This window comes from Trichosurus vulpecula, chromosome 2, assembly GCF_011100635.1.
Source record: "Trichosurus vulpecula isolate mTriVul1 chromosome 2, mTriVul1.pri, whole genome shotgun sequence".
NCBI classification, from domain to species: Eukaryota; Metazoa; Chordata; class Mammalia; order Diprotodontia; family Phalangeridae; genus Trichosurus; species Trichosurus vulpecula.
The window spans coordinates 389,539,611-389,566,924 of NC_050574.1; the positions used below are offsets into that span (position 1 = coordinate 389,539,611).

The 27,314-nt window shown below is 40.7% G+C and overlaps 1 protein-coding gene across 6 annotated transcripts in view; it reads right to left on the minus strand.

Annotated features, from left to right (window-relative positions):
• Positions 1 to 21,755, minus strand: part of UBE3A (ubiquitin protein ligase E3A) — a 107,561-nt gene extending 85,806 nt beyond the window's left edge. For all 6 annotated transcript variants that reach the window (XM_036743062.1, XM_036743059.1, XM_036743060.1 and 3 more), the window contains exon 1: positions 21,672 to 21,755. The gene's annotated coding sequence lies outside the window, so the exon portion shown is untranslated. The remainder of the gene's footprint in view (positions 1 to 21,671) is intronic.
• Between the last annotated feature and the right edge of the window lie 5,559 nt (positions 21,756 to 27,314).

The following is a 27,314-nucleotide window of genomic DNA, read 5'->3' on the forward strand; positions in this document are numbered from 1 at the left end:
ATATTATTTTGCTACAAATACAGAATATAAGTTATTATCTGCCCTCTTCAGGGATTCAGAAAAAAAGATTAAATGAATGAAACCTATGTTTAAGACAGTATCATCATACATAAAAGGTAGAATAAAGACAAAGGCTAATGCATAAAAGGTAAATATTTAATTTACATTTAGGGCCAGAGGAATCCTTAGGAATCATTTGTAGAAGCTTTTCATTTTATAAAGAAACTGAGGCCCAGAAAGGAACCCAAATAATAGTATATATACACACATAAAAGTGGGAACATAATCATTTTCCATAAAATACCCATGGCCTGAAAAGCCATTTGATAAAGTATGATCGGGTATATTTATTAATCTCTTTAACAATAAACTTCTCCCCCCAAGATCTACACCCACAACACTTCAACCCAAATAAAGATAACAATATCCTGGACTTCTGTAAATGCAAAAGCAAAATAATAATTTGTCTCCTTGGATGGCTCACAAACTAGAGATTAAGGCAGCAGTTTCAAAAGCATCCCACGAAATATTGAGCCTTGGCAGCATTGTTGCAAACCATGCCAGTAGTTTGCTGAATTCAGAACAAGTTTTTGAACCCTGTTTTTAACTTAGCATCTCAGATGGGAGAGGCCTCAGAAGTCATCTAGTTTAATTTGCACTAGAATTTAAAAACTCAGCTACAACATACTCAAGAAGCAGTCATACAGCCTTTGTGAGAACTTTCTGAGTAGGTGTAATCGTTATGCTCTTCCCCCTATATTTTAGTTCACAGGATCCAAACTATCTTTTCTCTGTACCCTTTGAAAACCACATGTCAGGCTATGGCCAACTTTCTTTTCTGCTACCACAAATTTTAAGATGGGGCAGGCATTTCCACCCCAATGTTGCCATCATTTCTACTTCGGCAATTAGTGATTCCTTGTTTATAAGAATAAGAGCCAGAATTGCAATTTCAATTGTTGGTTCTTCTACCTTTGGAAGAATGAAATTATCAGTGAGACAAACTAGGCTATTATTAGCTCTTCTCCTTCTGACAGAGAGCTCCAGCAGATGTCCAGAAAACTGAAACATAAAATCAAGACTGTTATCATGCCTCTAGGTCAGGTCAGAAACCTATTTCCCGACTTTATCTTTCTGTCCAGGGTTTCTACAGCATATACCACTGATAATACTGGTTATGTTTCTACCACAATTTATTTTCACCCAAATGGTCTCCCCCTCCGGTTTTCCTCTCTCAGGGTAAGGAACTGTGATGTTTGTCAGCACAAAGAACTCTTGATCAACAAAACACTATTCAAGTACAAACTATGACTTTTATAAATAAATTCAAGGGAGTTGCCTGAATTGCAAAAAGGTTAAATGACTTGTCCAAAGTCATATACAGCTAGTAGGTGTCAGAAAGTAACTTTTTTTTTAAACAAATGTTTTGAAGCCTCACTTGTTTTTTTTTTTTATTTTAAATTTATTTATTTAACATATTTAGTTTTCAGCACTGATTTTCACAAGAGTTTGAATTACAAATTTTCTCCCCATTTCTACCCTCCCACCCACTCCAAGATGGCGTATATTCTGGTTGCCCTGTTCCCCAGTCAGCCCTCCCTTCTGTCACCCCACTCCCCTCCCATCCCCTTTTCCCTTCCTTTCTTGTAGGGCAAGATAAATTTCTATGCCCCATTGCCTGTGTATCTTATTTTTTAGTTGCATGCAAAAACTTTTTTTTGTTTTTGAACATCTGTTTTTAAAACTTTGAATTCCAAATTCTCTCCCCTCTTCCCTTCCCACACACCCTCCTTAAGAAGTCAAGCAATTCAGTATAGACCACATGCATATCATTATGTATAACCCTTCCACAATACTCATGTTGTAAAAGACTAACTATATTTTGCTCCTTCCCAACCCACCCCCCTTTATTGAATTTTCTCCCTTGACCCTGTCCCCTTTCCAAAGTGTTTGTTTTTGATTACCTCCACCCCCATCTGCCCTCCCCTCCATCATCCCCCCCCTTTTTTTTATCTTCTTCCCTCTTCTTTCTTGTGGGGTAAGATGCCCAATTGAGTATGTATGGTATTCCCTCCTCAGGCCAAATTTGATGAGAGCAAGATTCACTCATTCCCCCCTCACCTGCCCTCTCCCCTCCTCCCACAGAACTGCTTCCTCTTGCCACCTTTATGCGAGATAATCCACCCCATTCTATCTCTCCCTATCTCCCTCTCTCAATATATTCCTCTCTCATCCCTTAATTTGATTTTATTTCTTTTAGATATCTTCCCTTCATCTTCAACTCACCGTGTCCGTTCTCGTTCTCTCTCTCTCTCTCTCTCTCTCTCTGTATATATATATATACACACACACATACATATATACATACATACACATTCATTTATATATATATACACACATAAACACATATACATATATATGTGTGTGTGTGTATATATATATATATATATATATATATATATATATATATATATATATGCATATTCCCTTCAGCTACTCTAGTACTGAGGTCTCATGAATCATACACGTCATCTTTCCATGTAGGAATGTAAACAAAACAGTTCAACTTTAGTATGTCCCTTGCAATTTCTTTTTCTTGATTACCTTTTCATGCTTCCCTTGATTCTTGTGTTTGAAAGTCAAATTTTCTATTCAGCTCTGGTCTTTTCACTGAGAAAGCTTGAAAGTCCTCTATTTTATTGAAAATCCATATTTTGCCTTGGAGCATGATACTCAGTTTTGCTGGGTAGGTGATTCTAGATTTTAATCCTAGCTCCACTGACCTCCGGAATATCATATTCCAAGCCCTTCGCTCTCTTAATGTATAAGCTGCCAGATCTTGGATTATTCTGATTATGTTTCCACAATACTTCAATTGTTTCTTTCTGGCTGCTTGCAGTATTTTCTCCCTGATCTGGGAGCTCTGGAATTTGGCAACAATATTCCTAGGAGATTTCTTTTTGGGATCTATTTGAGGTGATCGATGGATTCTTTCAATTTCTATTTTGACTTGTGGCTCTGGAATATCAGGGCAGTTCTCCTTGATAATTTCTTGAAAGATCATATCTAGGCTCTTTTTTTGATCATTGCTTTCAGGTAGTCCAATAATATTTAAATTATCTCTCCTGGATCTATTTTCCAGGTCAGTGGTTTTTCCAATGAGATATTTCACATTGTCCTCCATTTTTTCATTCCTTTGGTTCTGTTGTATAATATCTTGATTTCTCATCAAGTCACTAGCTTCCACTTGCTCCAATCTAATTTTTAAGGTAGTATTTTCTTCAGTGGTCTTTTGGACCTCCTTTTCCATTTGGCTAATTCTGCCTTTCAAGGCATTCTTCTTCTCATTGGCTTTTTGGAGCTCTTTTGCCATTTGGGTTAGTCTATTTTTTAAGGTGTTGTTTTCTTCAGTGTATTTTTCAGTACTTTTGGGTCTCCTTTAGCAAGTCATTGACTTGTTTTTCATGGTTTTCTCGCATCCTTCTCATTTCTCTTCCCAATTTTTCCTCTACTTCTCTAACTTGCTTTTCCAAATCCTTTTTGAGCTCTTTCATGGCCTGGGACCAGTTCATGTTTTTCTTGGAGGCTTTTGGTGTAGGCTCTACGACTTTGTTGTCTTCTTTAGGCTGTATGTTTTGGTCTTCTTTGTCAGCAAAGAAAGAATGCAAAGTCTGAGACTGAATCCAGTTGCGTTTTCGCTGCCTGGCCATATTCCCAACCAACTAACTTGACCCTTGAGTTTTTCAGCAGGGTATGACTGCTTGTAGGGTAAAGAGTTCTATGTTCCACGTTTGGGGGAGATGCGCCAGCTCTGCCACACCAGCCCTCCTCCTTCCCCAAGAACCCCCAACCCGGACTGGGCTCAGATCTTCAGCAGGCTCTTCACTCCTGCTCTGATCTGCCACTTAATTCCTCCCACCAGGTGGGCCTGGGGCCTGAAGCAACTGCAGCTGTACTTCTGTAGCTGCCCCACCTCCGCTGCCCCGGGGGTGGTGGCCTAAGAGCAAACTCCTTCCACTCCCTCCACTCCTGCAGCTTTTCCCACTAACCTTCTCTGTTGTCTTTGGTGTTTGTGGGTTGAGAAGTCTGGTAACTGCCGCAGCTCACTGATTCAGGGCGCTAGGGCCCGCTGCTCCGCCCAGCTCCTGGTCTGGTTGGCCCGAACAGCTCACGCTGGGCTCTGCTCCACTCCCCTCCGCTCCCAGCTCCCAGGTCCGCGTGGGATAGACCTCACCCAGAGACCATCCAGGCTGTCCTGGGCTGGAGCCCTGCTTCCCTCTGCTGTTTTGTGGGTTCTGCAGTTCTAGAATTGGTTCAGAGCCATTTTTTATAGGTTTTTGGAGGGCCTTGGCGGGGAGCTCACGCTAGTCCCTGCTTTCCAGACGCCATCTTGGCTCTGCCACCCTGAAGCCTCACTTATGCTCCTTCGGCCTGAAAGTAATTTCTAAACCCAGGTCTTTCTAATGCCAGCCCTAGTACGCTATTCATCATAACAAGTTACTACTTAAAAATCTTCCTATTGTACATACAATGTTGATCCATCCCCCCACCTCTATTTTATCTATTCAATTCCATTTGAACAAGATATACTCTTCCTGAACAATACTGCAGCCATAGGTCCCACCCCATCAAATTTCTGTGATGGCTCTGAGGGATAATTAGCCCTCTCGTGCTAAGATCTCTAGTTCTTCAAGCTTATCAATCAATCTCTAAAATTTTATTAATTGCAAGATGCCAGGGCTTGTACTAATCACTGGGGATACAAAGATAAAAGTAAAATGGGTCCTAACTTCAAGGAGCTGATAGTCTCTCACAGAAAACAATATGTACAGGTACATATATACAAGCATATACAAAAGAGACACAACATGATGGGGGGTGGGGTTGAGGGGAGAGATAAAGCACCTAGGGACTAGTAAAGGCTTCATGAAGAAGTACTTCAGGTCAATTTTGAAAGAAACTAAGGATTTCAACAAGTGAAAGTGAAGGGGGTGTGCATTCCAGGCACAGACAAGGGTAAAGAAATGGTAAAGGGTGGAATGAACAAGAAACAGTTAAGAAGGCCAGGTTGAGTGGACTGACTGTAAATTGCCTGAAAGGAAGTAATAAGGTTGGAAATAGGTTGGAGCCAGGTAGTGAGGGCTTCAAAACTTGTGAAAGTATATAAACCATAGACCTAGTCAGAGGGCCAAATCCACCTTGGCCTGTTTGTGAAGGATGTGCAGGCTAAGAATGATTTTTACATTTTAAAATGCAATAAAACTTTAAATATAATACAAAACTTTTAAATACAACAAAACAATAAACTTTTAAAAATTCCTATAGATTTAGCAATAATGATGGGACTAGAAACCAGTTTGCAAAAGATAAGCAGAAAGAGTATAAGACCAGAGTTGCAGAATAAGATATTTTTTTCAGACACAGCTAATATGTTGATTATTTTGCTTACTTACCTATATGTTATATGACACTTTTAAGTTTCCACATGTGATTCCAGGCAAGTCACACCCTCCCTCATTCCCAGTGACATGAGGATAATAATATCATTATCTACCTTGTAGGTTTGTTGTGAGGATCAAGATTTTAAGGTTTGCTCTTTGCAAACCTTAAAGCACTATGAAAACCTATAACACAATAAAAACACTAAAAGCAGTACAAATTTAGCTGGCTATGAAGGAAATTCTGTATGTTAAGCTATGGGCATCAGGAAGCGACTGAAGCATATTTTAAATTTAATTTTTTTTCCAAACTTAAACATCAAAATAAAAAGAATATTTCCATTTACACAGAACATAAAAAGAAAACTATAATGAAACAACGCACCTCTATTTCATACTTCTTGGTTTTTAAAATTATATATAATAAATTCTATACTTTCAACTCTATCCTCCTTATCTGTGCATCTTTCTGAAGTTCTGTTCTCTTCTGCTCATTTTTTAAAAATGCTTTGATCTTTTTTTGTCTTTCTGATTGTCCTCACTACCACTGCTAACCCCATTCTGCTCCAATACCCCTCCCGCCCATTAAAAACTGTGAGATGGAAGAAAAAAAAGACCCTGGTAAAAAATAACTGAGCAAAATGAACCCACATCACGGCCATGACCAAGAAGAATGTACATCTCTTCCAGCACCGCAAGTTCTCTACTTCTCTCGTCAGGAGGTAACATGCTTCATCACAGGTCCTCTGACCATGGTCGTTTGTGGCTGCATTAATCAGAGTTCTTAAATCTTTCAAAGTAGGTTTTCCTTTACAATGTTGTTGACTTTGTATAAACCGTTCTAGCTCCTCTAGGTTCACTCTGAATCAGTTCATACTACTAAGGATTCCGAAATTTTCTCTTTCACTTGGAATAATAATATACCATTACATTCCTAACACCACAATTTTTCAGCCATTCTCCAATCATCTAAGAGGCAATCTGAGGCAACCCCTTAGATTCTACTTGCTTTTCTGTTCTTTTTCAAAGCCCTTTTAATCCTCCTACTAGTATTAGGAAGTCTGTTTTGCTTGCAAAACATAAGTATAAATGCCATACCCAGTATCATTCACTCTTTCTCCTCTCCCCTTCTATCTCAATTTGTCTCCCAACTAAGCCAAACAGTGACTGTGAGTACGAATGAGTGAGTGAGTGTGTGTCTATGTGTGTTTTTTTCAGGTCAGAGTAAGATTCATCTGACAACCACTATCCCTTCCTTCATGTCTATATACTTGTCTCATGTACCCCAATTATGAGAAACATCAAGCTCTACTTTCTTCCTCCTTTCTACACCACTATATCCTTTTATTCATTCATCCCCTTCCCTTTCTAGTGCCCCTCTTACTACTCTCAGAATATAAACAACCCAGTGCTAAGATATCTTTTTTTTTAATGCCCTCAATATTCTTTGAAAATTAAAGTTTTGATGGGACACTCACTTCTTCTTCCCCTTCTAGAACGTTAATACTATATCATAACACTGGAATAAATGGTTTTTCTAGATGGGTTTCAAAGTTCCTATTCAGCTCACTTTTTTTCAAAATTTTGCTCTGAATAGGAGATTAAATTTAGGCTATGACACTGATGGAACTTTTCCTTTTGAGGTTTCTTTCAAGAGTTGACCAGTGCATTCTTTCTGTCTTGACCTTGCCTTCTGATTTTAATAGTTATGGGCAGTTTTCACTCATGATTTCTCAAAATTAACGTATGCACTTTTTTTATTATCCAGGTTTTCAGAGGTTCCAAAGATTTTTAAATTAAATATTCTTAAAATGCTTTCCAGTTCAGTTTTTAGTATCAGTTTTCTTACTTCTTAAAATCTATTTTTTTAGTCCTTTGATTTTTTCAGGGAGTCCTCACTTGGGTAAGGTTTATCATTTTCTCTTCTAATTTATTTTCTTTTCAATTATTTCCTTCAGATTTACAATTTCTTTTTATCTCCTGCTTCATTTCTTCTAAGAATTTATGTAGTCCTTATGGAAAATTCTTTTTTTTTTCTACTTTGAGGTATTCTGCTTGCAATTATTAAGAGTTACTTCCTCCTTCTAGACAATATTTTGAGGCATCTCTAGTTCTACAATAATTTTATGAGTTACTATCTTCTTTGGTTTAAGTTTCTCTCCAGCTTTAGTTCTTCAACTTGGGCTTTGAGCTAGGAGGTACAGTAGGTTCTTACCCCCTGCAGTGGTTTTGGATGGGGTGCTTGGTCCCGCTCGGTCTCATTCTGGGTTGCCTGAATTCCTGAACTGAATGCTACTTCTTGGGGTTAGAGACCACCCCACCCCTTGAATCTTTGAGGTTAAAAAACTGCATCTACAGGGCCTTCTAATGTATCTCAGAAAGTGATAGGAACCTCTTTGATCCTGGGCACTTGTACTTTCCCAGTTTGACTGCTGGGGCTTTCTAGGAGGCTATATTCTTGCTGTGTACAGAGACCTATAGGCTTTATGTATCTGTTGCTGATCATGCTAGGCAGCTGTGGGGCTTATCTGCTTTGCTGACCACCCCCCTTTTCTACTAACAGTTCAATGACTTTTGGCCAGTTCTGGGGTAGAAGTCATTTATTGTAGTTTCTTAGTTGGATTTACTGCTCATTACTTAGTGTGGCACAGATTTTTAACTTTTGCTAGAGTATGTATATGGGAGCTGAGTGATCTGCTCTTGTTCTAAAGACATAATTATGCTAATAGTATAGAGAAATAATTCTTGAAGTGGTATCTAATAGGTGAAAAGGTATGGTGTGTTAGAGGGGAGGGAGAGGAGAAGAGGAAACAGGTAAGTTTTATTAAGAAGTATATGTATTGCTGTGTGATCCTGGGCAAGTCGCTTAAACCCGACTGCCTTTAAAAAAAATTATATGTACGTATGTACTACTCTACCATGATGTAAGGGCAAAGATCACATCAGTCGAATGCCCAGCTTGAAAGGCTTTAAGCACAGGCCCAGTGAAATAGCATGTCTGCCTGCCTTCCAAGTACAAGCCTAACTACGTTCAGAAGTTCATTCACCATCAAGTTGATGATATCTTCAATTACAGAAACACAAAAAAATGAAGACAATGGCAATGACTTAAATGAAAAAGAAAAAACAAAACTTAACACTGTGTAATCACAACTATCAAGTTTGCTTCTAGAGAAGTTGAGAAAATGTACCTCCCTTCCTTCACTGATATGGAATATGGATATGGACCTTTAATTTTGCATATGCACTAAGACTTAATTTTGCTGAACTATATTTTTTTTAAAAGGTGAAGGTCAGAAAGGTGATTAGGGTGAGAAGTAGTGGAGTAAGGAGACAGGAAATAATAAATCAATGTCATGTTAAAAAAAATCAATTATAATAAGTACAGTGGATACAGTGTTAGGCCTGGAGCAGTGGTGGAATTCAGCTACTTAGCTAGAACCAGTACCTAATTTTAGGTAGGGTTCAATGAACGGGTTGTTGGGGGGAGGGTGGGGCCCGCACCCGACACGTCGGCTGAGGGGACAGTGCCTCAGGTTGGAACTGTTAATTCATTTGAATCCCACCACTAGCCCGGAGTCAGAAACACTCATCTTTATGAGTTCAAATCTGGCCTCAGATATTTACTAGCTGTGTGACCACGGACAAGTCACTTCATTCTGTTTGCTCAGTTTCCTCATCTGTAAAATGAGCTGGAGAAGAAAATGGCAAAGCACTCCAGCATCTTTGCCAAGAAAACCCCAAATGAGATCACAAAGGGCTGGGTTCTGAAACGACTCAACAACTGCGACAGCAAAGGTAGAATCTGTTGTAAACCCAGTAAAGTGTGGAAATCTGCAGAGGTATGGGGAAGTGAGTATGAGAATGACTAACACCACTACACAAGAGTTAATCAGATCAAGTCCCCTTTATGTATTTAGAGAATGCTGATGCAGCACTTCTTAAACTGTAGGTTGCAACTGAAACGCTGAAGGGGTCAAGAGTGGAAAGAGTTTAAGAAGCCCTGCTATAGAGATCCCATGGTGGTTTGCTTTGATGATTTAACTACCCCATCTAGTGGAAAAATGCAGCAGGTTCATCAATTTCAAAGGAATTAAGCTGAAGGGTAGGGTTTTGGGAAGAGTGAGCTTTATTTAGGATGTGCAGAACCACTTGCCCCTTTGGTCCTGATAAGAGTGATGGCTTTTGTGAAAGAGAAGCAAATGCACGGCCATTCTGGAGTTTCTCCCAGAAATGGAACTTGGACCAACAGCCTACACAGAGTCAGTTCAATGAAGTATCTATTAATTGATAATGCTCTCTAACTTACTGAATTACTAGGAGAAATTCTGTGTCAGCCTGGACCCAACAGATTTAAGGAGGTAGAGGCTGAACTATAACAACTTCAGGATATATTGAGCTGTTAGAAATACCAATGGGCTCCACATTGGATATTCTCACTGGCTAAAGAAATAAGCAGCTCAGAAATACTCCATATTTTCCAACATTAATCTATCTCATGTTTATTTCATAACCTAATTCAAAACATTGACTCTATAAACAATTTCATAGCCTAATTCAAAATGTTGACTCTAAACAACAAAGTCTTACATACAGCCTGCTTCCTCTGGGTGGCATTTGAAATATAATGAATTCCTCTTCAAAGGTCCTAGAAATGAAGTCTGGAAATGGGGCCATTGCCTTTTTTATGAGAGGTTCTATGCCTCTTTAAGTCTATCAGTTCAATAAGTATCCACTTGCTATTTTTCTAAAATATGATAGGCCAAGGAGGGTAAATTATAAATAGGATGAACTCAGCTCATGTTGACAGTTCAAGTGACTCTGAAAAACTGGGGGCCTATTGAAAATCCATGAAACATGATGTATTATTTGTTCGTTAGTTAATCTAAGTCTTTCAAATAATCCAAATTTAGATGGAAGGTTAATGTATAAAAGCAATGTTTTAGTAAGTCAAATTCCTAGAAAATGTTAACATACATAACCTAGCATTTGAGTGCCAGTTCTAGTCACACTAACTAGATGCGTGACTGGACAAGTCACTTAATGACTTAGTTTTCTCATATCACATAAAACGAGGAGGGAGTTCTAGCATATCCTTTAAAATCCCTTCCAGTCCTCAAATTCCATGTCATATGTGCATTTTCACTGCAAGATTAAGTGAACCTCTCACAAGCAACCAAAATCACGGATAACAAAAGCAGCTTCTTTAAAGAAGGTGGAAACAATCACATTCATTTCAAGGGAAAAGGAGTTTCAATTAACTTTTTTAATATCTTTGTTCACTATAAGGAAGCAAATAATGAAAACCAGATTGTAAAACATTGTTTTATAGCCAAAAGCACAAATGTATAATATTTTTTAACAAGCTTGAATCAATCTTATTTTAAACAAATTGTCCCTAAGATTTTTAAGAGATACTTCTCTATTAAAAAGTCACTCAAATTTTATTTTTTTTTATTTCTTGTAGAACTAATATATTTTAAATGTTTAGCCAGTCCATCAACTAGCATCCACTACATGCCAGGCTCTGGGGATATGAAAATAAAAATTAAAGTCCTTACCTTCAAGGAGCTTACATTAGGAAAACCAGCATGCACAAAGATTTGACCAAAAAAAGGGATAGAAAAATTGAATTTTAATACATTAGAACAACTGAAATTCAATTTTCGTTATAACTTTGGAAAAACTCAATCATACACGGATTCCCTAATTCCCTCCAGTTGTTAGCAGCCCCTTCTCCCCAAGTTCCATAAATTACATTATCTTTTTTTATTTGCTTATCCTTGTGTATGTCATACCCTTCCCCTCCAAATTGCTCTCTTGTTGACAGCAAGGACTGATTTCATCTGTGAACACTTAGCAGTATACTTGGCACACACTAGGCACCTAACAAATGTTAGTTGCACTGAATACTCCAAATCCTATCATGAATAAGAAGCAGCAAAATCTAGCAGAAATAACACTGAATTTGGAGGTGGAGGACCTCATTTCAAAACTTGGCTCTGCTATTTGCTATTTGTGTGGCCTTGAGCAAATCAATCCCTTTACCTGCCTTGGCTTCAGGTTCTACATTTGCACAACTAAAGGGATGGCCTCTGTCACTACTAAGGTCCTTTCCAGATCTAAGTTTGATCCTATAGTCCGTGCACCTACGTATGCTGAACATGTATAAGCGCATAAGCATACAAGTAGAAATGTCAAAGAACAATTCCCATAGACAAATGAATTGTTGTGGTTTAGTCCTTTCAGTCATAGCCAACTCTTCGTAGCCCCATCTGGGGGTCTCTTGGCAGAGATACTGGAGTAGTTTTGCCATTTCCTTCTCCAGCTCATTTTACAGATGAGGAAACTGAGGCAAACAGGGTAAAGTGACTTGTCCACAGTCACAGAGCTAGTAAGTTTCTGAGGCCAGATTTGAACTTACAAAGATGAGTCTTCCTGACTCCAGGCCCAGCACTTTATCCACTATACCACCTAGCTGCTGCCCTGCAGATAAATGAGTAAGAATATCAAAAAGCAAATCAATCAGTTAAGTGCCTATGGAAAAAGGGGGAAAAGAACTAGCCTAAACATTTAAGAACACCCCCCCATAATATGCTAATTCTAAATGTGTGGTACGTGTGGTATAAAGGGTGCTCCATCCACATTAGTTCTCAAAGTGAGAGAAAACTAAAGTTATGGACATGCTAACTAAACTACCTTGGGGTTACTTTGTAGAGCTAGACAAAATAATTACAAAAGTCATCTGATGGTACAAAAAGTCAAGAACTTAAAGGGAAACAATTTAAAAAGAATGATGATGGTGATGTAGCACTATTGGACTTCAAACTATACTAATAAAGCACTGTTCAAAAACTACTTGTTACTAGTTAAAACAAAATGTTTAAATCTGATCTTTGGAACAGATTAGGAGAGAAGATGATAGGAGTCCTGGAACATTGTGGCCTACTGTTTGATAAACCCAAGGACATCACTGGATACTCACTTTCTAGTTCCTTGGTATAGCAAAAAAAAAAATTAAATTAAATTAAAAAACAAAAAATAAAAATGCTGGATTAAGAACTCCCTACAATATTCAGCAAAAGCTAATGGGAAAACTGGAAAGTAGTTTATAAAGCCAAAAGAAAAAGAAAAAAAGGGGTACATCATTAAGAAAAGAGGAAAATAGAAGGCAGTACCTTGCAGACAAGAGATAAGTATTAACTAAACAAGACACTGAAAATAATCATAAAAAGTAAAACACAATTTTAATTATATAAAATTTAAAAAGTTTTGCATGAGAAAATTATTGCAACTACAATTGGAAGGGAAATTTGTTGACTGGAAAAAATCTTTATAGCAATTAATTCTGATGAAGACCATCTATAAAGAAGAGCCATTATCTAAAATAGACTAAATAGCCAAAGAAGATGAACAGTTTCCAAAGGAAAACATGCAAGCTATGAAAGAATGCTCACCGATAAGAATGTATCCCCAGTAAGAAAATACAAATTAAAATACCACTGAGGTTTCACCTCACACTCACTAAATTGACAAAAATTACCAAAAAAATTAAAATGGTGAAGTGTTTAAGGAGATATGGGAAGACAGACACACTAATGAACTCTTTATGGTGCATCTGTGAATTAGTCAGTCAACTAGCGTTTATTAAGCACCTAATATGAGCCAGGCACTGTGCTAAGCACTGAGAATAAAAAGAAAGGCAAAAAACCAGTCCCTCCCTCCCAAAGAACTAGCTCATGGTCTAATGGAGGAGACAACATGCAAACAACTATGTTCCAACAAGATATATGAATGTTAAACTCGAGATAATCACAAAGGGAAAGAACTAGAATTAAGATGAACAGGGAAAAGGCTTCTTGTAGAAGGTAGGATGTTGTGTTTGTCCTTCATTTTCGAAGAAGACCATGGCATCAGGAAAATGATGACATGACCTGCAGTCGACTTTGATCTGAGTGAAGGAGGGCTGTGCAAGGTCACCAGCCTCACTTTCTCCTCCAGAGCCATCAGGGTCCAGTGGCCAGATATGGATCAAGATGACTGTAGATGGCCCAGGATGCAATCAGAAGGTAGGATGTTAGCTGAGACTTGAAGGAAACCAGGAAAGCTAGGCTGTAAGATGAGGGAGAGCATTCTAGGAGTGGTAAACAGCCAGTGAAAATGCCCCCAAGTAGGGAAATGGGAGTATCTTGTGTGAAAAACAGCAAGGAGGGCAATTTCATTGAATTGCAGTGGGGTGAGGTTATGAAGTCCTGAATATTCTGGGAAACTATTTGGAACTATACTTAAAAAAAATTCAGAAGTAGCATGGTATAGTGGATAGAAAGCCAGTCTAGAAGCCAAGAAAATCTGGGTTCAAACCTGGGTCACCTCTGACACATACTGGCTGTACAACCATGGATCACCAGCCACTTAATTTCTAAAGTGCTGACCAACATTGGTAGAGGAAGTTTTTTCATCTGGCAAAAGATGTCTGTATATATGAAATCATGGGTCCAGTCTCTATCCCAACCTCAAGTCACTAAACTTTGACCCTAGGAAGGAAGAGGAAAAGAAAGTACTCTAATATACTCAAACATAATAGCATTTTTACAGGAGCAAAGAACTAGGAAGTGGGTACCCAATCAATTGAGGAACAGTTAAGTAAATGATGGTATATAAACATAAAGGAATACTATATGAAATGAAGGAAGGAAATAAGAAGAACCAAGAGAACAATGAATATAACAATCACCCTAATGTAAAGAAGAAGAAGTAAGGAAGTAAGGAAGGAAGTAAGGGAGTAAGCAGAACCAAGAGAACAATGAATATAACAATCACCCTAATGTAAAGAAAATAATATTCAAAGACTTCAAAAATCTGATCAGCATAGGGACAAATTATGTTTCAGGGACATGGCAAAGCATACTCTCCTCCTTACTGCAAAGAGGTGGCATAATTTTTTTTGCTTATTTATTTATTGACAAGATGAACAGATGAGAGGAAGAAGACCTCTCAAGGTGTGTAAGGGGGAAATCAATGGGGAATACCAGTCCTTTCTTTTGGTTTAAAGAACATTAGTATTTAAAAAGAAAAAAAATCCAAAGTATGAATATGCTATTCTGAGCAAGGTTATCACACAGAATTGACCAATTCCATCAAGAAAGTATTAGATTATGCTGCTTCCAGAACTGTCAATTAATAAATTGGTAGCACTGTTCTCAGAATCTCCAGATTTTGCCTCTGTAAGGATCTTATGCATTCAGTTCCTCCTCTCTAATCCTACACCTCTAAAGCCCTACTGCATAGCCCTTTATTACTACTCAACCAGTCTATGAGAATAGTTTCCTAATAAGTCTTGCCTCCTCCAACCGTTTCCCATACCAATCTATCCTTCATACTGTGGCCAGGCTAATTTTCCTAATGCAAAGAACTAATCATATTCCTTTGCTATAAGATCTAGAGTTAAGAGTACTTTGTAGTCATTTAGTCTTCATGTTAATTATAGCTAACATTTATATAGTGCTTTAAGGTATGAAAGGTTCTTTACATCTCATTTAATCCTTACAATAACCTTCATCTATTTTACAGATAAAGGAACTGGGGCCCAGAGATTCACAAGGTCATACATGTAACTGTTACTTTCAATATCTACATATTGCCTATAACATGAAGAATTCTTCCAAGTAGCTCCTTTACCTGGCAAGCCAGGGCTTCCACAATGAGGTGCCACGCTACCTTTCCAACCTATTCTCCTATTTTTAATACCCATTTGGTACTCTACATTCTACAAATTATACTACTTGACCCCTAGAATACACATTGTACTTTTTCACCTGACGCTTTTGCTTATGCTGTTTCCTTTGCCTCCCCCTAAATTCATGGCCAATTCAAATACTAGTTTTCCTTGATTCCCCGCCCCCCCCCCCCCAGCAAAGTACCATTTCCCTCTCAGACATCACAAAGGACTCTGTTTCGAACATACACACACACACACACACACACACACACACACACACACACACACAATGTACATGTCATTTTTCTACAGTATGCTGTAAGCCCCATGAAGGTAGACATACTATCTAAACTTACTCAGAGCATAACATAGTACTCTGCACACAGTAGGTGCATGATAAATGTTTAATTGAATTGAACTAACCACACTGTTTTACAACTCTTTGATCAAGAGTAAGGTATGGAAAGAGATAATGTCAGCAGGAAAAGCATTAAAAACCCTTAGCTGTAACTCAGACAAGACTAAAAGCCCCAAACTCCAATCTCCACCTCTGAGGCCTCTTCTTCTACTGGGCAAAATGATATGGATCACGTGACTAAGCCTAGAGTTAAATCAAAGCATACTAGCTGCCCTTAAAGGATTTTGTTTTTAATAGTAGCAAACAAGTCAAATAAGCAATCTGAATATAAGCTCTTCGAAGGCAGGGGCTGTCTTTCTCTTTGCTTCTATTTATATTTCAAGTACTCAGCACAATTCCTTGTGAGCCTGGCCATGTCAGCAATTCATAAATGTTCTTTCTATGATTACAGATTTAGAGTTGGAAAAGACCTGCCAACACCTTCATGTCACAGATGAGGAAACTGAGGCACACAAGCGTTTAATGACTTAACCGACATCACACAACTAGCCAGAATTTGAACCCAAGTTTTCCTGATCTCAAGCCCAGTACCATATTCACAACACCAAGCTACCTCAATTATTCCTTCAGATTGGAAAGTCTGAAAAGTACTGCTCCAAGTCAAACTAACTGTAACCTCATTAAGTAGGGAGGATGGACTGGCATTGGCTAGAACTGTTTCATAGGATTTTTAGACTTATCACTAATATTAACATTTCTCACATAAAAACCTTCATTTCTAGATCTCCTAGTTCACTGAAAATATATTACATACTATATAACATTTTAGGCTTATAAAGTGTCAAGTGTGACAGGCTACTGCTTTTCCAACTAGTCTTCCAGCTCCTGGTAAGCAGAGATCGGTCTTATACTCTGTATTCCCTTTAGTATCTACCACTATGTCCTGCTGATAATATTAGGTAACCAATAAATTTACTGACTGAAAATTACGTACGTGTAATTTTCTAAAGTATGGAGAAAAAAGGAGGATTCTATGAGTCTATGAAGACAAGAGAGGCAACATGCACAAAGGGCTAGCTAGCTTGGAATCAAGAAAACCTAGGTTCAGATTCTGCTAAAATTAACACATGCTAATCATGTGACCTTAAATAAGCTGCTTTTCCTCTCAGTGTCCCAGGCGACTCTGTAAGCGCATAAATTCAATGTTGGCTTTCCCCACAGGAATATGTAGCTGGTGAACTGAATTTAAGGAGTTTGTCACACATGGAGTTTCCCACATTGACCCACCTTTTCCCCCAAAAGAGGACAAAACAAAGTAGAAGGAAGAAAAAGCTTAACTTACAGTGTGGTCAAATACAGATTCCTGAGAAGGTAAGGAGATCTGGCATGACTGGCAAGAAGTCTCAAACACTTCTCCACTGTATATGGGTATAAAAGGTGGAAAGAATAAAATATTTGTTTTAAGATTTGCACAGAGCTCTGAAAATATCTCATTTTATCCTTGCAACAACACCGGGAGGTAAATGATATCCCATTTTACGGACAAGGAACCTAAGGCAGACAGGTTAAACGAGACAAAGCTAATAAGCGTCTGAAGTTGAATTTGTAGCTGGTAGTGACATGGATAGAGCATGGAGTCTGGAGTCACAATTATGTAAGTTCAATCCAGCCTTGGGGACACTGGAGCTGTGTGGTGGCAGGTGAGTCATTTAACCTCTATTTGCCTCAGTTTCCTCAACTGTAAAATGGGAATAATAGTAACACTTACCAACCAAGTTGTTGTGAGGATCAAATGAAACATTTGTAAAAGCCCTTGGTGGGACAGCTAGATGGTAAAGTGGATAAAGCACAGGTCCTGGGGTCAGGAGGACCAGAGTTCAAATCAGGCCTCAGATGCTTACTAGCTGCGTGACCTGGCCAAGTCACTTAACCCCAACTGCCTCTTAAAAAAAGCCCTTAGCATAGTGCTTGGCACACACTAGGTACTATATAAATGCTTTCCCCTCCAGCAATCTATGCGACCTAGTTGCCTCTTAACATATGCTAAGAGATTCTGAAAAACAAAAAGCACTATGAAAAAAGCCACAAATCTGCACCTGTGAGAATATATTATGGTTTCATGATTTTACCCAAGTACTTTAACTTAAAAGATCATTTCTACATACTTTTTTATACTTGGAAAACAGAAAACTGATCATTTACACAAGAAGCTGCTTGTGTAAATAGCTAATGTTAATGGTTCTTAATACAAGTTTGGAAAACTGTTAGAAAACATATCCAACAACTCTTTTTTAAAGTAAACATCTGGAAATACTATTGTTTCAGGCTAAAATTTTAGATATGCTCTACAGTTTTGGAAACTTCCACTGCCTACAATATAAGTAAAAGCAGAAAAATTATCCAAATTTTCAAGGGAAAAAACTGGCATGATCTCCAAGTCAAGATAACAGAACTGCCACAATACCATGACTAAAAAAATGTCACAAAATTTTTAAAAGAATGATTGCATGATGTTCTACTAAAGTCCTATTCCTAAGAAGCAAAAGTGACCGTGGGTTCCTGAAGGGGCAGAGCACAAAGTTTTGGCACAGCCTACCACAATGGAAAGGCATCTAATATGGCCCTAATTAAGGACTCTAAGGACCATTCATCCTAGCTAAGCCTAGAAAAGCTTATCAACAAAGGTTTTGCTACTAGCCTACCAAGGGATGAATTTGGCCGCAGCAACTCATGTAATTACCTAAAACACGGAAGTTTCAGGAAATATCTGTAGAAGTAGTAACCAATACCAATGAAATCACAGTTCTCTTGCAGTAGTTACATACTCTGATACTTTTACTTTGATACTTTTAAAGCTCTGTAATTTTATCAGTTTAGGGTGCTCCCTCCATAGACAGAGATCTCAACCTTTACAAGTTTCATGAGATGGTAAGGCTAAAAAATTCATCACCTATTGGCCAACATTCTGTTAATGAGCCTCTCTACACTGAACTAAATTGGTACTTGTCCAACCACAGGATCAGTTTGTCACATGACCCATATTTAAAGCCCTTTCAGCTTAGTGAGGCCTAAGAGAACTTGCAATAGAGAACCTGAAGTCACTTCACATAATAATTAGGAATTAAAGTAAGACTTTAGTGGAAGGACTATATATTCATTTAATATTCTTATGCTTGTTTTATCTTATCTTATAATTCATCTGATTTTCCTGCCATATTACTCCAAGAAGAGAATACATTAAAATATAGTAACGAGGACAAGTAATGCCAAGAATAATAACTCCCATTTGTACAGCATCTTAAAGTTTACGAAGTGTGTGGTACTTATTGAGATGAAGGGGGGAAGAGGAAAATTTTGAGGAAGGGAGCTTGAGCAGAGAGTTAATCAGCAGTGAGAGAAGCTCTTGATGAATTTGAAAATGTTCAAGTGGGATAAAGATGAGTCTGTACCAGATACTTGAAAGGAAGCTTGTAGAGCAAACAATCACGGGGCAAATACAAAATTCTCAAGTAATCATGTAACTGGTGAAAGATGTACAGTATTCTGTGTGGATGCTATTTCAAGGGTTACCACAGGACTTATATTAACTAATCAGTATATTTTATAACTATGAACAAAATGCATATGTGAACATTTACTCTACAACAGAAATGATAAAAAGGAATTACTATGCTGTAACCAATTAGAAATTGAAGCACGATCATCAATGTGTTTTATGTCCTACTGAAAGGTACAGGATGGTGATTTTAGTTCTATAAGAATAAAGCTGACATGCACACCTTGCTGAGAGTTTACTCAACCTCAGATAGACCTGACAAGTGGCATCAAATGAGTGAGTCTGAACCGAAGCAGTCTAGCAGAACTAGTTGCCTACTATTAATCCCAGGAGATCAGCAGAAGCCAATGGAAAATTGTTGTTATCCACCAAGGATTCAACAGGGCTGCACCGTCAGACACAGGGTATCCCAAATGTCTTCATGAGTTTCAAGCTTTAACAGCTTTTTTAAAGCTTTAATAGTTTTTAAGTTTTAATTAACATAAAACTGCATGAAGAGTCAGGACATCCTGCACACACCAGCATCACATAAACTTGCCCAACATGACTGTATGATTACTCTTTAGGCTGTAATCCTTTAAAATCACCTTTAAAATTTCCTTCTATAATAGCTGAATTTCCAATATAGTCCTATTCTGATGCCTCCTCCTGGCACGGAGAGGACTTGCTAATGCAGCCTAAGGTTGGTCAGGCCAAACTGGAAAGGCTTCCAATACTTACCCTCTAGTCATTGATGAACTGCGTAACTGTTACACAGAGACAAATTTAGCTCTTTGGAGAAACATCGCTACACTAATGAAATATCTCAACTACAACATCAGATGAGAAACACAATTCTCATACAAGTTTGGGTTACGTGCCGCATAAGAAAAGTATGCACGCTAATGAAAAATCACAGATAGTTTAAATACTGATATAACTGTAATTTGCTACTCACTTCAATTGCCTTGGATTATTTTCAATTGTTTCATGTTTATGTTTTGTCTCCCTAAAATAATTTAAGCTTCATGAGGAAAGAACTTCTCTTTTGTAACCCCATAAACCCTCACACAATGTTTATCCACACAGTAGGTGCTGGATAAATTATTTGTTGGATTCAACTGACTAATAAGCAGGGTTGATATGACCTGATTTGTTTTCAAATCCATGACTACTACTTTTGCCTAAGAAATTCTTTTTGTCTATTAAGAAAACTTAACAAGTGATCAAAATATACTCACTTTTTGCATCTGTCAAACCTGATAATGAAAACTCCTGCCCTTTAACACTGTGGCTGTTCTGTAACAGCATTTACCATCGCTAGTAGTGACGATACAATGCAATCAAGAAAATTTTTTTACAAAACTGTTCATATTTTAAAAGTTCTTAAGTTTAAATCGCTGGTCCCCCAAGCCTTTTTTTAAAAACGATTCAGGTTTTGCAATGTCTAGCACCTACCCACTTATTGCCTATTAGTAGTTCCAATTAATACCTGTGTCACCAAAGCTATCACTGATAAGTTACCCTAACTTCTGTTGCTAAAGGGGCATTTCCCATCCCAGACACAACTTTAGATTGCTGTTCAACATGGGACTAAATGTTACTATTTTAAATTTTTGCTCGCTGGCCACCATTAGATGTGATCCTGATATGGTTCTACACCTCTTCTATTTTTGTCCTCCCATAAGATGTCATAAAAAGAAAATGAGACCATGAATCATCTTTCTAGGATTCTAAGCTTCAAAAAAAAAAAAAAAAAAAGAGAGAGACATCACCTGTCTCTTCGATAAAATAAATCCAGAGGAAAGATTGCTATTTGTCTGCTTTTCATCTAAACATATTTCGCTTACGGAAGAGCAGCTTCATCCATTCGAACGAAGCACCAAGGCACAGGCCAAGAGCCTGGCGCCGGCTTGTGTGCGTGTGTGTTGTGTGCATGTATGTTTTCTTCCACCTTTCATTCACTCCGTTGGGGGAGGGGAAGGAAACAGAACTATTTCCAGGTGTGTGTTTTCGTGTGTGCATGTGTGTATTCTTTCCTCTCTCAATCACTCAGTTGGGAGAGGGGAAGGGGTCAGAACTATTTCCGCGTGTGTGTGTGTGTTTTCACTGGGGAGGGGGGGCGGGAGTCAGAACTGTGTCCCGGTCTTCATTTCACACATTTCTCCCGCTAGCAAATGCCATGAACTCCAGTGCAACTTGGGATGGGGGCTTGGGGGTGGGGAGAGGGGGTCCCTGCCGGCGGAAGCCTAAAAACACTTTATCTAAAAGCAAGGTTTTGAGCCGGATCCCATCAAACCGACCACCTCTTCTCCCCTCCCACCGAGAAACAAACTCGAACTCTGCCAGACATTACACGCTACAAACACGGCGGAGGAAGAAGGAAGGAAGGAAGCAAGGGGCTGACAGTTTGGAAGGCAGAGGACTCGCTCCTCCCGGGGCTGGGCTGTCGCTCGGCCCCGGCCCCGCGAACACCCTCTGGGCTCCGGACCGGGGGCTGTTAAAAGGCTCCCGGCGGCGGCCTCCCAAACTGACAGTTAGGGCCCGGGCCCAGCAGCCCGCCCGCCCGCCCGCCCACCCCGGGAGCCCAGGGAAGAGGCCCCTGGTCCCGCCAACACCGACCTGTGGTGGTGCCCCGGGCTGGGCCGCGGCCCTCGCAGCAGCAGCAGCGGTGGTAGTGGTGGCGGTGGTGGTGGTGGTAGCAGCCGCAGGCGCCGCCGCAGCCCCGCTCCTCCTCCTCCTCCTCCTCCCGCCGCCGCCTCCTCTTTCCCCTTCGCTGCCGCCACCGCCGGGGCTCATGCGGGACCCGCGCTTCCTCCTCCGGGGCCCGGGGGAAGGAAAGGAGCCCGCGGGGCCGCCGGGGACCCCTCGCTCTTCTCCAGCCGCAGCCGCAGCCGCCGCCGCTCCCCCCACCCCGGGGGGCTCAGGGGCCCGCTCGGCCGGTGCTGGGCAGCGGACGGACGGGCGGCTCCGCGCGGGGCCCGGAGCGGGAGCTGGAGGAAGCGCCGCCGCCCGAGGGGGCTCTGGGCCGGGGCGCGGGGCGCACGGCGGAACCGGCCTTGGGGGGAGGTGGAGGTGGAGGAGGCGGCAGCGGCGGCGGAGGGGACGGGCGGGTGGAGAGGAGAGGAGAGCGGTGTGTGTCGGGGGAGGGGGGAGGTCGGGGCGGGCAAGGGGCCCTGTCGTCTCCTATAGTCACCCCGAACCCAGCGCCACCATCTTGGGAGAAACACCGATATCACGGCCGCGGCGCAAGCTGGGAGGACTGGCTGGGCGGGCGGAGTATCCCGGCAAGCAACGCGAGCGCCACCCGGGCCTGGCTGGGCGCAGGGGCTCAGGCCTGGGAAAGCGGAGGGGAGGGGACAGCGTGGGGAAAGCCCGGAGGAAAGGCAGGAGGCGGGGCAGCGGCGGCAGCCGGGGACCGGGGGAGGTGGGGGTGGGGAAGAGGAGGAGGAGGACAGGGGGCGGGGACGGACCATAGAGTCTCCGGGTTCCTCCCCTTTTCTCTCCCTCGGTCGGCCCCGTTGCCCTCCGGCTTGCCGTCGTCACCGCCGAGTGCCGAGGCGGCTGGGAAAGGGTACCCACTTCGGGGCCGCCCTGAGCCCCTCCGCGCCCCGCGGCCATCTTGGAGTCGGGCAGAGAGTGGGCCCTGGGGAAACGGTAGCCCCAGGCCGGCTCTGGGGAGCCCGGGCTGTGTGAGGCCTGGGAGCCCCCCTAGAACCGTGAGGGAATCAGTCCCCTCCTCCTCTGGCAGGGATTCTTCTGCCGGGAAAGATTCGAGTGGGGGGGTCCTTGAACTTGGATAGGGGAAAAAAATGACATCATGATTTTCACTGACCTCTAACTGGAAGTTCGACTACTACGAATGTTGGCAGCACATTATAAAAGCCTCGGCTGCAATCCCACCTCCTGATTCCCCTTCATGCTAACTCCTTTCCTCTGTGGATTACTTCGCATTTATCCTGTGAATAGCTAGTTTATATACAGCTCTTTGCATAGAGTCTCCCACCATAGACCGAGCTCCCTGAGAGAAGGGACTGTCTTCTGCCTTTGTTTTCCCGAGGCTGTAGCCAGTGCCTGCCCTCGGGGGGCTCACAGCCCAATGGTGGGAGACAATTTGCAAACAAGTGGGTGCATATAAGAAATACAGGAGGATACATACATACATAAATATGCACACATACACCTACATATGTACATATAGATACACATGTGTATGTAATATATAAATATATATTTACATATTTATTTTATATATACATATACATGCATATATATGTGTGTATATATATGTGTGTATTATATAGATATATAGTCATAGTAGGCACAATGCTTATTCTGGGAAGGGGCTTCAACAGCCCGCCAATGGGGTCCATGACCCACAAAAATGGCTAACAACCTTTGCTTTAAAGGCTTTTTAAGTCTTTTTTTTTTTGAACTCCGAAGCAACCCCCTAGTGACTCTTGGGTGGGTCTGCAAAGTTTTTCTTCCTGAAGAAGTGAGTGTGTACATGCTTCCCTTAGGAAGAGGAGGTTTCGTAGTATACCCTCTTTCCATGTCTCCTGGCTTACACAAGTCTTGAAATCTCATTTAAAATCCCGTCTTCTTCGTGAAACCATTCCTAGTTCCCTTTAAAGCCTTTAAACCTTTCCTCTGAGATATCTCCTCATTTCTTCTGTATATATCTTGTTGTTTGCAACTTGTCTCCCACCATTAGATTGTGAGGTCTTTGAAAACTGTCTTTTGCCTTTCTTTTTATCTCCAGCATTTAGCACAGGGCTTGGCACATTTGCTGTTGTTCAGTTGTGTCTGACTCTACACAACCCGGAGGTTGTTGTCCATGGGGTTTTCTTGGCGAGGATACTGGAGTGGTTTGTCATTTCCTTCTCCAGTATGCGGAACTGAGGCAAATTGGAGTTGAGCGACTTCCCAGAGGCACACATCTACTAAGCATCTGAGGTCACATTTGAACTCACATCTTCTTGACTCTGGGCCTGGCACTCTATCCACTGTCCCGCTTGGTGCATATTAAGCACTTTACAAATGCTTGTTGAATTGTTGACTTAGAGAGTTAGCTGGGGCTCGATGTAGGTGACACGAAAGAGATAACAGTAAATTATCTTCTTCCCTCACTGCAGCAGGATGGGACTCAGGCATACCAAAAGTAGAAGGTAGAGACACTGTCTCTTAGAGCTCCTCAGAATCTTAATTCATCAGCTATTCAGTCTAGTACATCATTAGAAAATCAGTACAGAAGCAAATGAGCCTCCCAGTTAAGGTTCAGCTAAGAACATGAAACTGGAAGAGGACCTTGGAGGCCACAGAGTCTAATCCCCTCATTTTAAAGACGGCCAGAGAGTGATTTTGCCCAAGGTGACCCAAGGAGTAATTTAAAAGAGATCTTGATCAGAACAAAAATGGAAGCCTATTTAAGACCATACTTACTCATCTTTTCCCTAAAACCCATCCCTCTTGAGGCATCTGAGGGGTGCAGAGCATTGGGCTTCAAGTAAGGAGGAGCTGAGGCCTAACACAGATCCACAACTTCTTTGTCATCCTAGATCCCTCGCTCTCACTAATCCCACCAATCCAGTCAGTTGCCAAATCTTGCCACTTCTGGCTCTACAACTTTTTTTCTGTTTAATGTTCTCTCCACTCTTACAGTCACCACCCTAATTCAAGCAATCTTCACCTGGACTATCGCAATAGCCTTCTTGTTGGTCTCCCAGATTCCAGTCTCCACACAACCAATAAAGCAATTTTCCTATGGGTCTGAGCATGCCACCCTCAAGAACTCAATAAGTATCAGTGACTCCCTATTACCTGTGGGAGCAAATATGAACTCCTTTGCCTGGACTTAAAGTTCTTTCACAACCTGTGCCCTTCTTACCTTTAGAGTCTTGGGCATTATTCTGTCCCACATTCTGCTATCCAGCCATACATACCTATTTGTTTCTTCTGTCTCCATGCCTGGAATGCACTCCCTCTTTGCCTCTGCAACTTGGAATCTCTAGCTCTGTTTAAAATTCTGCTCAACCATCTTTTACATGAAGCCTTCCCCCAGCTACTAATGCCTTCCATCCCCAAACTACCTTGTGTCCAATTTGTATATATTCTGTATATATTTCTATATGTACCTGTTGTCTACTGGCTTAGAATTTCATCTCTTTATGTGCAGGGGTTACTTTTTTTTTCAGTCTCCAACTCAGCACAGTTCCTGGAATGTAACAGACATTTAATAATTACTGGTTTGATCTATCTAAATTAGGTTAAGGGCTATTTTCATTTTTAGTAAACGATGAATAGCTAAACAATTTCTAACCCTGTGTTTTAGTCACTTAAAGCATTCTGAGCCTCTGTTTCCCAGAATGTTGGAGCTGGAGTCAGGAAAGCCTAGTTTAAAATCCAAGTTCAGACACTTAATAGCTGTGTGACTTTGGGCAAATCTCTTCATCTTTCTGTATATCTGTTTCCTCATCTATTAAATGAGGAGGTTGGATTTGGTAACATCTAAGGTTCCTTTTAGCTCTAAATCTATGAGCCTATGGGTACTACTTTGTAGATGATTCCATACCTAAAAGATTCATAAATGATGTATATGTAAGTACTACTATCAACAGAAAAAAATCAGATACCCTTTTCTTGAGTTGCTGCATTTTATATATATATATATATATATATACATATATGTATAATATGATTATGTACATGGACATATATGTGTGTGTAATGCATATGCATATTATATACACAAATATCTATATATAGGTTGGTTGTTACGATATATGCATATAGACAGATATCCTGGTGCCCAGCTTTCTGGTTATAAACTTTGCAGTACTGTTGTTCAGTCATTCAGTCCTGTCCAGCTGTTCATGACCCCGTGAACAATAGCGTACCAGCACTATCCTTGGGATTTTCTTGGCAGAGATACTGGAGCAGTTTGCCATTCCTGCTCTGGTGGATTAAGGCAAACAGAGGTTAAGTGACTTGCCCAGGGTCACATCTGAACTCAGGTCTTCCTGACTCCAGGCCCAGCACTCTAGCCATGGAGCCCCGCTAGCCATCTCTTCTAACCTTCAGTTGCCCAGAATCAATTCCATCCCATGGCAAAGCTTTAGAATAGTTATATCCATGAAATATTGCACTGTGTTCAAGACATTGTCTTAGGTGCTGAGAATACAAAGACAAAACATATAAACAGCATGCAGTGTGTACACTGATAAATAGGAAGTCATGTTGGATGTGGAAAAGAACACTGACAGCCAAGCAGCATGGTAGAGGAGGGAGCAGAACCTTGAAGGGAACCAGAGATTCCGAGAGGGCGAGTTCATTGGATCATTGATTCAGAAATGAACTCAAAGGCTCTCTAGTACAAGCCCTTCATTTTAAAGGCAAAGGAACAGACTTTACGAGAAGAGTTACATGACCTGCCCATGGTCACACAGTAAGCTCAATAAGAAGAAGGGCATTTCAGGCATGGGGAACAGCCTGGGCAAAGTCTCAGAGATGGGCAATAGAATCCTGCGTATGAGGAATAGCAAGTAGGCCGATTTGTCCAAAATTTAAAATTCATATTAATATTACTATATCTGTGATTGGTATGGATGCTGTGATTCCCTCTGCATAAGGAACTCACAGTGTGGAAACACTTTTCATCAATGGAGATCAACATCTGGTCTTTAACTTGAGAGTTACAAAGAGTTGAATAATCAAGTGTCTTGTACCTGGTCACAGAGTATGTGTCAGAGACCCAAATCTATGATCCTATGATTTGAACACAGGTCTCTGGGTCATCAAGGCCAGCCTTCTCTCTTATAACACAATGATGCCTCTCTAAAGAATGATCTTACGTAGAATATAGATTTAGCATTCCGGATCATATAAGTCTCAGTGTAGAAGGCAGCAGGGTACAGTGGAAAAGGCAGAGTTTGTTTGGCTAGGAGGTGATAAGTAGCTTACCCAAAGTCACACAGCTGATCAAAGGAAGAGCCACAACTTCCCTTCGTCCTTCCCTCCTAACTAGGACTTAAGTCTTCTGATCCTTACTGCTGTTATGATAATGTACCTGACAGGTGATCATGCGTCTTCTACTTAAAAACCATCTCAGCAGAGGGGCTAAACCAGTTTGTGCGTAACCTGCAGGCCTCCAACCTACCAGTGAATTGGCAGAATGTCTACCCCAAGCATGAAAAGACTTCTGTCAGAATGGGCAATTGTGAACAATTTGTTACAGTGGCCAAGGAGGTAGTGGTGGAGTGCTTCTAG